Source organism: Pan paniscus, chromosome 2 (assembly GCF_029289425.2).
Source record: "Pan paniscus chromosome 2, NHGRI_mPanPan1-v2.0_pri, whole genome shotgun sequence".
Taxonomy (NCBI): Eukaryota; Metazoa; Chordata; class Mammalia; order Primates; family Hominidae; genus Pan; species Pan paniscus.
Window position 1 is genome coordinate 73,508,611 of NC_085926.1, and position 16,451 is coordinate 73,525,061.

General features: G+C 39.9%; 1 protein-coding gene across 4 annotated transcripts in view; it reads right to left on the minus strand.

The window, feature by feature from the left end:
- The window catches only part of PDZRN3 (PDZ domain containing ring finger 3), a 243,734-nt gene that overhangs the window by 170,945 nt on the left and 56,338 nt on the right, over positions 1 to 16,451 (minus strand). The window contains exon 1 of one of the 4 annotated variants that reach the window (XM_034956901.3): positions 8,891 to 9,090. The exons of the other annotated variants lie outside the window; for them this stretch is intronic. The gene's annotated coding sequence lies outside the window, so the exon portion shown is untranslated. Of the gene's footprint in view, positions 1 to 8,890; positions 9,091 to 16,451 lie in introns of those variants that run through there. 4 annotated transcript variants of the gene reach the window in all.

Consider the following 16,451-nt stretch of genomic DNA (forward strand, 5'->3'; position numbering starts at 1 on the left):
GTCCACAGTAGCTTTCAAAAGAACAGTCATTCTTATCAACTAGATTCTGGAGAACATAAGAGAAATGTGATTAAAACATTACTGACAAGGCATCGCTATTTATGTTAGCGAATTCTAACTGGACCTATCTAGATGTATGCTTACGGATTATTTGCCCAAGAAGAACAGGTGCTAGTCCTTGGAAGAAGTATGATTAATAAACACTGTTTAGGATTTGAGATACCCAAATAGGTATTTGGAAAACAGATCTTCAGAAGGAAGGTAAATATTTCTATTAGAGTATAAACAACACAGTCCTACCGAGCACAGTTGCTCAGTGTGATGACTCATCATGCAGCTTCAGCCTATTTGAGACTCACTAAGGATCACACAATAATAAACACAACCTACTACGTACTCACCACGGTGGCTGATTCCCTGGTGAGGAGAGGAGTATCAGGTGACTCTAGTCCAGATAATTGAAAGAGAGAAAGCTAACATATAAAATGGAATAATTAAAGGTTAAGGTAGAGACTATAAGGAAGGGAAAGTGTTTTGAAAATGTAAAACATTTCATGTTTGACTCAAGGTAAGCGGACATGTCTTAACTTCAGAAAAAGCCTGTAAAAATGCACCAAGATGGGAAGGTCATGCACCAAGTTCAGAATAGTGCTTACGCTTCTGATAATTAACACGGTTGACACAATGATCTTTTATTCCTCCTGATTCTATGAGGTAAGACCTATTATCGGCCAGGTGTGGTGGCTCACGCCTGTAATCCCAGCACTTTGGGAGGCCGAGGCGGGTGGATCACCTGAGGTCAGGAGTTCAAGACCAGCCTGACCAACATGGTGAAACCCCATCTCTACTAAAAAATACAAAAAATTAGCCGGGCGTGGTGGCACATGCCTGTAATCCCAGCTACTCGGGAGGCTGAGGCAGGAGAATCGCTTGAACCTGGGAGGCAGAGGTTGCAGTGAGCCGAGATGGCGCCATTGCACTCCAGCCTGGGTGTGACAGAGTAAGACTCCATCTAAAAAAAAAAAAAAAAGAACTATTATCCCCATTTCAGAGACAAGGAAACTAAAGGTCAGCAAAGCAAAGTAGCCCAGACGCAGTATTTGAACTCAAGCCCTCTAATGTCAAAGTTTATATCCTTAAGAATTCAGAACACGCAGGGAGAAATGTCAATACAGGCTGGAGGAGTAGGCCAAGGTGACAGGGAGTACCTTATCCCTACTTCAGCTCTGGCAAAGTAGTGGCGGCATCTGGATAGGTGAGGAAGGCATGGACAGGGTGACAGGAGATGCCGGAATACGCATGGCACACACATGACCAGGAAGTTCATGCTGGCCAGAGCCACAACGGGCATAAGGACTCATGGAAACAAGAATGAGAAAGAATGGGGCTGGAAGGAAGAAACTGACAACTGTATACAACTATCTCACTGGCAGCTGGAGGTACAAAGTAGAGGCCCATGAGGCCTGGATATCTGGGCATGACCAGCACAGAGCTGCTGAGTGAAGGTTATATGCAGCCTGAGATGGAGAATAGAGGGCCAAGGGCTGATGTGGAGAATGGCCACCACTTAGGTCAGAAGAAAGGCCTGGTGAAGGGGAACGTGTATTTTTTCAATCTTATATATACCCATGAGGTTCCACCTGGATTCAAATCCAGTATGCAGCTTACGAGGTGTGACATTGGCCAAGTCACAAAATTTCTCTGCGCCTCATTTTACTCAAATATAAAAAGAGAATAAGAAGGTATATAAGAATATCTCACAGGATTGTTAAGACACACACACACACACACACACACACACCCCAAGATGAGAACAAGGCCAGACACAGATAAGTGCTCTGTAAGTGTCCGCTTGCTGCTGTCATCATCGTCATCGACATCATCATCATCATCACTCTTCACAGAAGCATGGTCCACAGCGTTGTTTGCAACAGTGAAAAATCAGAAACAAACCATAACGTACATTCAAAGGGAAATGGCCAAGGAAATAAATATCTATACCATGGACTGTCACACTGCAGTTTTCAAAACTGAGGTAAAGACTTCCATATCCCAACTTAGAAAGGTCTCCAAGACATAAAGGTAAGAGAAAAAAAATAAGCCAAATTCCACAATTTTCATCCACATTCACTGGCAGTGACTATGCTCTTTCACACAAATATTCTCAGTGTCTTGGTAATTTATCGGTAAAATGAGTTACGAGAAGCTCCTGTCCATGATGATCAAACTACCAGATTCTTAAAACATGCTGCTTTTACATCATGCCAAATGGGTGAACCAGAACAATTCTGTTCTAGGTGACTTTTGGAGAGTATGTCTAATAACAATTAGATTTTTCTCTTACATTTTTCCACATGATAAGGTCTGAGCCCAAGCCCTCAGTGGCAGGGAAGGGACCAGATTCCAACAGGCCTGACTGGCTGTCGCCTATTTTAATCACCAGACAAAGCAGATAAATTGCAGGGGGGATAGAAAAATTAAACATGTCTGTTTTTGCTTTTCAGAGGCAATTAGGGGATTTATAGCCAATGTGTTGTTATTTTTTGAATCAGAGCCAGTAATTTTTTTTTTCTTTCAGAGAGGATGATTATACCATAATCACTGACATTTTTAAGGAACATTTTGGAGCCACAACTTTGTTTCCCTAGAACAAGCACTAGTTACTAAAACTTGCCATGTCACTTGGGACGAGGAAGAAAATTTGAGTGTGAGGCCCTGGGGAAGCTCTCGGAAGAAACACCTTTGTTCTCAAAGTAAAACAACAAAATAAAACAGCTGCAATGATTATTGAAATGCAGAGCCAAACTCTGAATCCACAAACCTGTAGGGAGAATCCTAATTTGCAGAGATTCCTGCAGTCCAGGATGTTTAGAAAGAATCCAACTCTATGAAGTAACTAAAACTTTCCCACTGACATTTTGTTAAAAGTATTATTCTCTTTGGTATACCCTTTCCTTACGGAAAATAAGGGTTGTCTTCAGGCTTGCTCCAGTATGATGACCTCCAATTCCACATTGCTTGAGTCTCAATCAACGGCATGTGTACCAAGTCCTATACTTTGGGGAGGTAACACTGACAGAAAATATACCCAGTGAATTTAACAGCAGGAGAAGAGAAAACTCTAGGAAAAGATCGAAGTTCAGGATTTGAACTTTGGAGAGGTGAAAGGAAAGTCAATGGTAACCTTGGTTTTCTATTTCTGAATTGAAATCAGCTATTTAAAATGTAGAAAAATAAAAAGAATAGGCTTAAACACAAGACTATCTATAGCTGGAAATACCTCTTCCTTCCACATCCTTATTGTTCTTACACACATAAATTCAATTGTAACTCCAGTACTTAATACATGCAGAGTACTGTGCTAATCACTGAAGAGGGTGATTCAGAAAAGGCAATAATTACAAAATATGCTTAAGGATTCATAAGAGAAAATTCCTAGAAATGCTCCCCACCTCCCAATTTTCTTTCCTCAATTCACCACTGACTGAGAAATCCTCTTAACTTTCAATATCTTCATCATAAAATGAACATAATAATTGCCAACACACTCTTTCCTCTTTGAAATTTTTCTAGTGGCTTAAACATCAAGAAAATCTCATATTTAATAAGTAATAATCATAATCTATGAAAGTTTTTCATTTGAGAAAAATATTTAAATAGAAAGTTAAGATTTTTTTTCCAAAAATGGTTTCAGAAACTAAGGATATAAAAGTTATATAAAACAGCAAATTATTTTATAATAATTATATTGAAATATAATAAATATACAATAATACAAATAGTAATTTGTCCTTTTCCTGTTGGAAAACATACTGCTATCTCACCCAAAAAAGAGCTACCAAAATTTTCACATGTATTTTTATCAAAAGATTTCAGAAAGCTAAATAAAGCAAAGAGAAGTAAAATGACCTTTAAAAGGTCATCTTTTCCTTTGATGAATTTTTACGGTGGACTTCAGGATGCCAGGTACAGGGCCTGGTGCTGGGGATAGAATGTTGGATAAAATATGGGGAGGAAAATATTACTCAAATAATCATGCTAATACATAACTAGAAGCTGTGGGAGGGACAACCACCCAGTGCACGGAGATGATTTCATGCCGGGAATCAAAGGCAGACCTGAAGAATGACATCTGAGCAGCTCTTTGAAGAACACCAGAGATCAGGCAGCAAGTCAACTGCAGCAAGCCAGGAACTCCAGTACGTTCCAGCCCGAGGGTCTTCCCCACCTGTCTCTTTCAAGAATGCTGCAGGCTGCGATTCAAGTACTCCTCCTGGAATTCCACGCTGGAACCCTGAACCTGACTGAGGAGCAGCCTTCCCTCCTGGCAGCTGCCCCTTGGAATCGGCCTGTTTTCCTCTTTCCAGCCCCTCCCACATGCCCCTGGGACTGTCCCCTGTCCTGTCCCTCCTATTACTGAGAGTTTATGACAATGAGACGCCCAGCAGCAAGGCTGGTGCCCATAGATGCAGGGAGGGTTTATCCATCCTTCTTTCCCAATCCCCCCACCACTGTGCCCAGATCCTGCACAGAACTTGGTCAAAGGCTCTTTCCCCTTTCACCCTGTCCTCCCAGCAGCTGCACAGGGAAAAATCTCCAGAGCCTCAGCCTTCCTTCTCACAAGGAAAAGGCCAAGAGCTGGAGTTCCTGAACTCAAAAACAGCTCAATGATGGGAAGCCAGCTGCTTTAAAAAAGAAAAAACACAAGTATTCTTTATAAGACCGATTCCATTTCTGTGGGGTGTGTCATATTAGAGACAACAGCTGCTTCAAGCTAATAAAATCTGAAATATCTTCGCTTGGAACCTGATCACTAGTTTTAAGTTGGATTTCTGTGACTATTTCTCATCTTATGATATGAATTTTTCATTGCTGTGTGGCAATAAAATTGAGCATGTGGTTATTCTTTATTCCCATTTTAGGTTAACAATGATATACTTTAAATCCAAGGCCTCATATTACAAACTATGTAATCAAACTAATGGCCGTAAATAACAGAAAAGTAATTACAAAGCTGGAACTTATCTCAGCACTCTTAACCAATTAATCTCATGGGCAATTTTCTGCCATTCTGCCATTCACTATTTAAAGGTTGTGTCTTATGTCTTATGACTAACATTAAATTTCTGAAAAAATATTTAAAGATATTGGAGACTATGTTGTTATGATTCAAAAGGTATGCAATTTAATCAAATTTTAAAACATTATTTAAAATCACTTAACTCTGTAATCAGTGATTTTAGAACATTAAATACCATTTACTTCAACTTATGTCTTGCAGACAAGAGTGAGAAGCAAAAATACAAAAACTCAAAGAGTTAAATTGTATGACCTCAATTTTTTTCTATGCATAAAAAGAAAAAACACACCAAAATCTTAACTGATTATCTTTGGGGTATAGAATTTCACTTTGTCACATATTTTCCTGTATTTTCTATAAAATGAAAATGCACAATTTTTACATTAAAAAAGTTTATATCTTTAATATATGCTTTTTTTCTTTAGGACTGAAAAAATCAAATACAGAAATTCTGTTGCCAAAAATAGCCCTCTGTAGTATAACCAGTTATGTTTATGTAATGCAAATAAAATCTTTGGCTAGCTCTATACCATGGAGGGAAAGCTGCTTGGGTATGTGAAAAAAAAAAAAAATCCAGGAGCATATCTGGAAAGTCAGCAGGGAGATAATTTAAAAAACAAAGTACTAAATATGAATCTTAAATGTCCTAATTTTTGTACAGTGTGATAAGTTTCTTCTAAGGTCTAAGTATCACGGCAAGATTCAAAAATATTGTTTGAAAAACTAAATTTTCTTTATCATTAACAACTCTCCCCAGAATAAATTACGGTATACTCTCAAGTTATGGTATCTACTCCAACAAAACAGATATATAGGCAAAAGTGGATAAACTAGATGACTCATCCTTCACTGGCCTTTTTGCAGCAAGAGACACAGCCACTCAGACACAGAAATGTGAATGAGCAAACTCCCCTTCCTCCTCTTTTTCCTGTTCAGTCCCGCTCCCTGGGTCAGGGGCTGGGACCCAGAGGACCTGATAAGGAAAGGGGAGAAGTAGGTCTCTAAGCTTTTGGAGAATCCATTCCAAGACAAACACAGCAGGCTCCCTCTATTCCTTGCAAATGCAAATGGCAGGATAGGGTAAACGAAGAACTGTAATTAACTAAATATGCTGTGTAAGCTTTACAATAACCTCTTAATCATGGACTCTCTTAAGCCTATGAGTTTCGACATTAACCCTGCAAGCCAGGAACAGCCCAGAGCTGCACTGTTTGACAGCCTACGCAAAGGGATCACAAGTGCTTCCAAGGACATGTGTCTGCTCTGTTTGGCAAGCTGTGGGAGGCTTCAAGTTTACCCAAGAACTACTGATGGAATTGACCATATGCATCTTACTAGGCTAAGAATTCAAGAGAAATGCTACAGTAGTGTTGAGACACAGTTCCTACCCTCAATAAGACCCCAGGCACACCAAGCAACTGGAACACCCAGGCAGACACAATTAACCACAATTAGTGGGATGGCGGGGGTTGTCACAACCTTTCTCTGGCTGATGCCTTTCAGTGGGTTTGGAATTAATATTATGCCCGGTTGACAATGTTGTTCTCAACCTGAAGGCTTAACTGAGAAAGAGTTACTGAAAACTGTGGGTTTTGTTTTGTTTTAAACACAGTTTCACAGTTTGGCCCAACAATGTGTAGAATTTTATTTTCTTTTGTTTCCGGTGCCATTTTATGGAAAGGGGTAACAAAACCCCTCAATGACAATGATATTAATAAAAGATGAGATTATGACATTAAATGAGGTCTAATCTACAAAATATGTTGACACAAGAATCCAAACAAGAAAACCTTCCAAACTTGTCTCAGGAGTCTATATTAAGGAGAACCTCTCTGTTTGGTGTGAAAGTGTCTTAAACGCCTCTCACACACTTGCTAATCTCCCTCTTGCACATGGGTTTCAGGCCTTGGGGCCTTCAGTTGATTTGAAGATGTTGTTTTTCACTGCACATCAAGGCCACCTTCTAGTTACTGCATGTGATACTTGTTTCCTATTTATGTAAGAAAGAGACGGTTTGCTTTTAAAATAAGTTTACACTTTAAAAGAGGGGATTTAAATAAAAATATTAAATAACAACATGGATAGTAGAAGGACGGATGGTGGTATCTGAATGACTGAAGTTTGGCCAAGGCTGGAATATAGTTTCAATGTGTGTGCAATTAAAACAAAGCAAAATGAAAGCCTAAACAACTAGAAACTATCTCACCACAAAATTATCTTAGTTCTTCCTTAGAGTCAATATTTACATTCCCAGAGAACATGTGAGCACCCAGTTCATTTACAAATCACATACACTATTTTCTGTCAAGGGCGGGAGCAGCTCTGCCATGCCCACTGTCACTGACATGATGTAATTAGCATGGGTTATGTTAAAACTTAGGTTTCTGCAGGGGACATCTCCCAGAGTCTGCACCAGACAGTGCCTGCTCTCAAGAGAACCAACAATCTGTAGGTACGAACATGACTTTAATCCAATAAGGCTTGAAATCTTTTTCTTCAAAACCTTTTCCCTGAAAACCCTCAAGAGAAGAAAAACATTTTTGAAGAGCTCCTTTTATGTGCCAAAAGCTATGCTGGACAATATTCACAAATCTGCCAAATTTGACTGTTACAAGCAAGCATCTTATGACTTACCATTATTACTGTCCCCATTTTACTGATGAAGAAACAGAGGCCAGGAAAGAGAGAGTGAGCTGAATAAGGGACAGAATTCAACCTCGAGGCTGAGTGCTCCTCATCCCCCAACTATACAAGGGTGTGTTTGGGGGCAAAAGCTCTGGAGCACAATATAGAGATGGAGAAACAAGACCTTCCATAAGAAAATATGCACCACTGTATATGTGGTGGAAGAACTGGGAAATCATTTAAATATACCTGCTCAATGGCATGTCAGACACATTTTGCTCCATTGAGAAATACTCAACCTACTCATCATTCAAAGGGTTGTTTAAATGTTTAAATGCACCTGTGCATACTCAATTGTATCTGCCCCTTTTCCCATATTCATGGGATGGAAATGTTCGGCAGATGGATCCCTTTGCATCAGCATCAGATTAATTTTGTAGAGATGGAGATATTAGAACACAGATATTTCTGTATTTAGCAGATCATGGCTAATAATAATGAGATCATGGCTGAGCCTCATTCATGATCCAGAAAACAGCATTATTAGGAGTAAAAGATTTCTTAATGCAGAAAGCCCCCTAGGCTCCAGGTGACTGACAATGAGTCACGGCTCGTGCAAATGAAATGCGTTTGGCACATTGGTACACTAAAGTCTATTTGCTAGGTCTAGATGGTAATGGTCAGAGAAGCAGGGAAGACAAGGGAAGGGAAGAACAAGCAACTATGTAAACAGCTCATCTGGGGAAACCATGTAAAAATTAAATGAATTTGCCTATTAGCAGAACATAACCACATAAAGAGATCCCGACAATAAACTTTACACACACGACTTTCTCACCTTCAGTTAGGATGCTTTACTTCTCATTGATCTACCGGATGGTTGAATAAAATATAGAATTTGTTTGTGATTTAAAATCCTAGAGCTGCAAGCGGTATAACTGTTTTGTTTTTACATTTGCCAAACTGCTCTGGTGGAGCTGCTTTTAAAGAGAGGTGGCAAACATTCTGAAAGCTGTCAACCTTTCAACCATTAGGGCTCACCCCCTCTTAGACAAACTCCCATACTTTATCTGTCATTACTGCTGTGACCAGGGCAAGCTGCATTTTTGTCCAGTGGCTACAATGAAATGAGCATTCCAGCTGATTCCACAGCATGTCAAGAAAGGAAAAGGTTAATATACTCACCAGGGAAAGCTGGGGTGCCTCAGAAGTCTAGAGCTTCCAGGGATGTTGTTTCTATTCAGTAAGAGAGACATCTCAGGTGTATCCTAAACATTTGGATGCGTAAGCTCGGAAGCGTTATTTCTCAGCAACTGACTTTGCTTGTCCGTTCACTTGCAAGGCTATTATCTAAGAAAGGCTGAACTGAACTACTGTTGAAAAATGATGCACTCACATGGTGAGCACCGGAAAGGAAGCTGTGGTCTTCACGTGCATCTTCGCATGCGGATCCTCACATGCGGATGCTTGTGCACTTGTCTACCCCATTTTCTGAGGCACGTGTTTGGGCCAGAACTCCTGAAATCCCACGTCTCAATTCCTGGACAAGCAAACTTAAAAAAAAAAATCCTCTTTCCTCGATTTTTACTGTGATTTGAAACACATAATCAGAACTTGGTACAATTAACATCACAGAGAAACCCAAGTCATTTTTTTTTTTTTGCTGGAAAAGCTGTTTGTTTTTCATTAGGAATTCATGTGAGCTTCCTGAATTTCAAGAAGATATATCTGCTCCTTAAATTTCAGTGCTGTGTCAACACTCACTAGGAAATTCATAAATTCTGGTCAAAAACCATCTTTTGATCTGGTTTGATTTACAGTTTCTAAAACAGAATAGAAAAGCCTAAATCCCCATTACACTCACATGTATAGAGATGTATGAACTGATATCTCAGTATTCTCTCCCTACCTCTCTCTGTTGCACGCAGTGGGAGCTAACTAACCCTTAACACATTAATGTCCCACAGATAAAAAAGAGTCACGAGAATACCATTAACATCACCAGGGTCAAAGCTAATAAAAGAAATCTAGTAGGTGAGTGTAATATAGATAGTGTTTTGTACATAGGACATCCGGTATAAGATGGGCATGATATGCCTCTCTTAGTAAACTGACCTGAGAAACCCCTGGCATTAGGAGGTGTTTCATTAGATTGAAATTAGACGTGGTTTCCAGATTCCCTTTAAAAGAATAAAACAAAAAAGTCTCCATTCCCTGTAAACTACACACAAAGTATATCATTACTCAGATGTCACTTTGCTTTTGGAGAAGTTGTGTCACAAAACCATCCTCCCAATCACAAACCTATATTTACCAAGGTCAGCCCCATTAAATGCATGCCATCTACATTTCTGGGACTTCAGGTAGTGCAAATGCTTCTGAAGCTTACATAATTTGGGGTACAATGGATTCACCCTCATCCCACCATCAAAGCCCGAATAGAGAGCACAGCTGTCTATTCACTGAAATTTAAGGCTTTTGTACTTCATTTGCTTTTATTCCTCTTTTTAATTTGGGGAAAGGGCAAGAGAATTCTTTACCAGAAATGATTCCAAGATACACTTCTCACATTAAGAATGAAGTATATCTCCTTTAAGTGATACTGTCAACATAAAACATTTCTAAGTCAGCTTAATCCTTTTTTCTATGAATGGAAAATACATTTTCAGACTTTCTGGTGATACTTATTTAACCATGGGCTGCAAGTTGGCAAATTATATATATATATATATATATATTTATATATATATATATATGTATTTTTTTTTTTTTTTTGAGACAGAGTCTAGCTCGGTCGCTCAGGCTGGAGTGCTGTGGCACGATCTCTGCTCACTGCAAGCTCCGCCTCCCAGGTTCACACCATTCTCCTGCCTCAGCCTCCTGAGTAGCTGGGAATACAGGTGCCCGCCACCACGCCCGGCTATTTTTGTTGTTGTTGTTGTTGTTGTTTTGTATTTTTAGTAGAGATGGGGTTTCACCGTGTTAGCCAGAATGGTCTCAATCTCCTGACCTCGTGATCCGCCCGCCTCGGCCTCCCAAAGTGCTGGGACTACAGGCGTGAGCCACTGTGCCCGGCTGCCAAATTATATTTTCTATTTAAAAAAAAGATGATGAACTGGATAAATCAAAAGCAGTGGTTAGGAGAAAGCTAAGCAGACCTGTAGAAGGAATATTCCTCTTATAATCACCTTTACACAGACTAAAACCTTATATTTTTTAAAAAGTTGCCTGTTTTCTGCATGACTTTGCTGATAATTTGGAATCAGAAGTCTACTTTCTATGGCTACTATTTTATACAATTTCATTTATAAATCAAGAGACATTTGCCTGCTGTGGGCTTCTGCAAATTTCCTATGGCAAACAGATTTTTTAAATGCCTGAATTTTCTACCAACTTATGGCAGAGTTAAGTAGTCATGACTGATGCTATATGGCCATAAATGCCAAAAACATTTACTATTGAGTCCTTAATAGAAAAGGTTTCTGACTCCTGCTCTACATGCTTAATAAACTCTTACAACATCCTATGAGGTATAATTATTATTCTAATTTTGCACGAGAGACAACTGGGGCCCAGAGGGGGAAAACAATCTGACAGAACATAAATAGCGAGAAGATGCAGAGGTAGGACTTGAGGCAGGCTGGCTCCAGAGCCCAGGCTCATAACCACAAGGTAACCTCTCTGTTATTGGGTATTAGTGTAATTATTACCATGAACATGCAACCACCTTGAACACACATGTTCTCCCCCTGGGCTTCTGGGCTGCTGTGAGCACGGTTGCTGGTTTAGAGGCTGTGCCTATTCTGCCCTCTTCCTGGCTCCTCTAATTCTCTCTGCCCGAGTCATGCCTTCTGTAGCCAAACCTGTATAACTCTACATCAAATATCCCAAATATGGGGACTGAAAGTCTCAGCTGAATGATTTAGAACAGTCACTTAACATCTTGAAAATTCTGTCTTCCCATGTGAAAAATGTGTCTGATAATCCTGGGAGCCATGTACCTACTTTGCAGAGCTGTTCAGACCTTAGCTGTTCTCTGCCCTCCCTACCCTTCTTTGTGTCCTAGTCCCACCTTTTATTGAAACCAGCACCTGGGTTTGTTTTCACTGACAGCCATGTGGCCTCAATTTAGGGTGTGTGACATGGGAGGGCCAGGATCTCAACCTCTGCCCCATCTACATTCCATCAGCCCTCTCCAGCACCTGTAGCCAACTTCTCCTTTCAAAGCTCAACTCCGTTCCTTGAGGTTTCTTCTCTGCCCTGCACTTTCTCTTGTGGGTCGAAGAAGCAGGTCCAATTTTCACCTGATCTACACAATCCCCTATGCTCACTGGATGGTCCAATCCCTCTTAAGGCTTTTCACTCTTCCAGGTCATTCCTGGTACCACTCAGGAACTTTCCTTCTCAGCATCATAAATACTATCCTTTCCCTCCCCAATAATTAGTGGTAAGCCTCATAATTTAGAACTCAGGCTCTGAAATTAGGCAAATGTGAGCTAGAATGCTAACTCTGCTACTTCCAGCTGTGTGACACTGGGCAAGCCTAACCTCTAAATTCACTTTCTTCATCTGTCAAATGGGGCAATAATATAATTATTGTGTTACAGCTAATAGGTGTAAGCATGTTGCCCAGCATACAGTAAGTGCTCAATAAATGTCAGGTAGCTGCTCTCTTATGATTTTCATGATCATTCTCATCATCATTACCACCACTACCAATTTCTACATCTGCATTATCAAAGTTACCCAAGTACAGAGTGTTAAGGTAACTGTACACACAATATCAGACAGCATAGCACTATATAATACTGTATATACCACCTGTTCTCCAGGGCTTTAGGGAAATACTATATCCACCAATTTTTTTTTTTTTTGAGATGGATTCTTACTCTGTTGCCCAGGCTGGAGCGCAGTGGTGTAATCTTGGCTCACTGCAACCTCTGCCACCTAGGTTCAAGCAATTCTCCTGCCTCAGCCTCCCAAGTAGCTGGGATTACAGGTGCCTGCTACTATGTCCTGCTAATTTTTTGTATTTTTGGTAGAGACGGGGTTTCACTATTTTGGCCAGGCTGGTACTGAACTCCTGACCTTGTGATCCGTCTGCCTTGGCCTCCCAAAGTGCTGGGATTACAGGCGTGCAACACCATACCCGGCCTATATCCACCAAAAATTAATGGAAGTGAACAAGTCACTTAATCTCTTTAGGCCTCATCTGAAAAGGAGAGAAGGTTGGATGAACTGACAGTTCACGTTTATGAATGTTGTCTCTAAGGATTAGGCTGATAAATCTGTGGTCTTATTTCACCTTCCACTATGCCCTGGGAAGCTGGGACAAATCCTACCGCTTTCCAAGCCGACTCTTCATTGAAAACTATGCTTCAGGGGCTGGGCGCGGTGATTCACGCCTGTAATCCCAGCACTTTGGGAGACTGAAGCGGGTGGATCACCTGAGATCAGGAGTTCGAGACCGGCCTGGCCAACATAGTGAAACCCTGTCTCTACTAAAAATACAAAACACAAACACACACACACACACACACACACACACACACACACACACACACACACAGAGAGAGAGAGAGAAAACTATGCTTCCAATAAAAAAAAATTCCTTATTCTCATAAAAACCAGGTTTGTCTTCATTCTTCAAACCAATTCCTGAGGCTTATCCTGTGCGATAAGGATTTTTATGTCAAAGACATGAGTCACATCTGAGAAAAGTGAAATAAACTGGATACCTTTTCTTACCTCCAGAAAAGTCAAACAGCTGAAAGCCTGAATATCCAGAGCATTCAGGTAATTAGGAAAAAAGGCAAGGGAGTAAAAACCTGAAATTTCCAGATGTGACATGATCATTGTTTGACAATTTTAAATTATATTTTAAATTTTTGGTGTAAGAGAGAGAAAGGGATATCTTCATTCAGCAACTTTGCAATTAGACTTGCTTGAACCAATTTCTTTTCCTGGTTTACACAAAATGACACTTCCTCTAGTACAAGGGTTGCAGAAAATCTCAACGATAAACAGGCAGGCTCACAAGTCTTTAGATTAAAATGGAATTATAACATTTTCTCAAAATATTTACATGAACTGTGAGCACAACATTCAACTCATAAGAGAAAATACTGAAGGAAAGTCTTTATCCATAAAATTCTCTTAGAAAATTTAGAAGGAAAATATGAATTTATGTAAGGAACTCTGCAACAAAAGAACCACTCCTTTGTCCTGATTTTGAAAATGCTCATTATTTGAGAGCAAAAAAATGTATCCATAAAGGGGGGTTCCAGTAGGATGAATCTGGTATGGCAATGACTACTTATTGCCTACTCATCTCTTTGCTGCCTTTCCTTTGATGGTGTGACCCATATTTTATTTGCCCTCAGAGAAAGTGCATAAATCCCAATTGGTCCAAGCCATTCACGGTAATTTATGGCCCATAATAGGATTAGTGGTTTGTTTCATTCTGTCCAACAAACCACTGACAAGGGGCAGTCTGTTCTAGAGCTTCTTGGAAAGCTCTCCTCACACCTATAAAGACAAGAAAACGGCGTCTTGCTGGTGTCTCTGGAGACTGTCATGCCGAGATGCAATGCCTGAATCTGTGGCAGCCATATTTTGACCATGAGGAGACTACTCCAACACGCTAAGGTTGACCACAAACAACTTGGATCCTTGACAAGGCCACTCAGCTCCTCAACTCACTAACCTGGGAATCACCTGTCCTTGTACCTAAAATAATATGTGTAAGCTATTTGGATTTGAAATCTCTATTACTTGTAGCCCCAAATATCTAAAGTAATAGAGTTGACCCAGTGGAAAAATATAAGAGAAAAACCTAGTTGTTATTAGACATGCCCTCAAAAAGTCATCCAGAACAGAATTATTCTGGTTCAGCCATATGACACAATGTAAAAGCAACATGTTATAAGAATCTGGTAGTTTGATCAACATGGACATCTATCCTTCCTGGGGCTTTTCATAACTTTCCTGGATACTTCCACATCGAGCAGACAATGCCTTAATTATTTCCATATGTTGGACTCTAAAATCTGTCAAATGGGGATTTAGGAATAAGACTTTCAAACTATATGTGAATATGAGAATGATCTAAAAAAAATAGTAACAAAATCTGTTTTTAAAAAAATGCCAGGTACATTAGTAGAAATAAAAGTTCAAAATCATGACCTGAGTTTCCAAAGTTTAAAAATTCCTCAAGGGTTTAAAGCAAAACTGATGATTAACAGATTTTATCAATTCTACTCAAGCAGAACAAGAACAAGCATTGGAATTCCTTCTAATTCAAAGCCCACTGAATTAAAAAAAACTCCCCCAAAAGCAAGTCTTATTTATCTGCCAGACATGATTCAGAGAACTCTACACATATTGAAGTCTAAACCTGGTTCATTTGTAAAAATGTCCTTTTATAATAATCCTCATACCTCAAACAGCCTTCCTCCAGTCCATTTCCTACTGTTGGAACATAGGAACTCAATGATCAGCTTAGTCTTTAAAACTTAGCCTCTATCTCCCTTCCAAACATGTTAACAAAGGGTGTCTGGTGTGTCAGGCACCTCCCTAGGGCAACAGAAATACAACGATAGGGTCCTTGCCTTCATGGAGTTTATGTGTTTTTGTTCTAATGCTGGAGACAGACTAATCAATAAAATTAAATAATAATTACCATTTGAAAACCCAAGAAATAAAACTAGTGGCTAATGTGATAATGAAATAAATAAGGAGTTGAACGGAAACCAGAGGTGGGAAAAGCAGTTTAACCTCCAATAGAGAAACCAGGCATGGCTTCTTTTGATAGGTAACAGACAAGCTACAAAGATAGGGGATTACGGATAAGAAGGAGCCAGCCAAGGGAGGAGCCATGTGAAGCCAGGAATCAAAAATAAATGGCTTCTTGGACCAAAGCCACAAGCCACCTCAGGGATCTCATCTGTAAAATGGTGCAGATCATCATTAACCTGTCTATCTCCCCAGAGCTAGATATGATAATGAACAGGAAAGTCTTTTTTTTTTCTTTTTAAATCAAGGTTAAAAGCCCTATAGTTATGTGCCTTTATTATAAATCTTCCCCTAAAAAAGCACGCGGCTTGAGTTGCTACAGAAATAGACACTCATTGCTGTCATGTTTCATACTGCATCTCTCAAGCAGTAAAATTAAAACTAGTTTTGACTTGAGAAGTTTTACAGCCTTTGAGATACCTGGAGATCCAAAGGGCTATGTCTCTAAACCGCAGCTGAGAGTCGCTCTCCTACAAAACTGTGGTAAATGCATGTCATTACTATAATGATCAACACAAATACACACCAAAACTACCTTCCAAATATCACCCATGTGAGACAGACCGATGTCAGCAGGGGATTCCCAGGCAACCCACTTGATATGGTAGCACATGGCAGCAGAGGCAGCTTGGGACTTGCTGGCCAACAACCAAACTCTGTTTGTGGCATACTCTTTTTATAGCCCTACCTTCTAATACATGATATTTGCTACACGATTATCTAAAAATTAAATAATCAGCCACAGCACTAGGAGGAAAGTAAAATCCTGGGATTAAAACAGGTGATATGCATATCCCAAGGCAACACAGTGGCCCAGGTTTATGCTGTAACTGTGTCTATTTGATTCGCGGAAGCCAGACCTACAGTCTTTAAGAGAGATTTGCACTGTAGCAGGGAAGGATAACTGAAATGATAGAGCCTTGCTGAAATTGTTGTTCTGCCCTTTATCTCT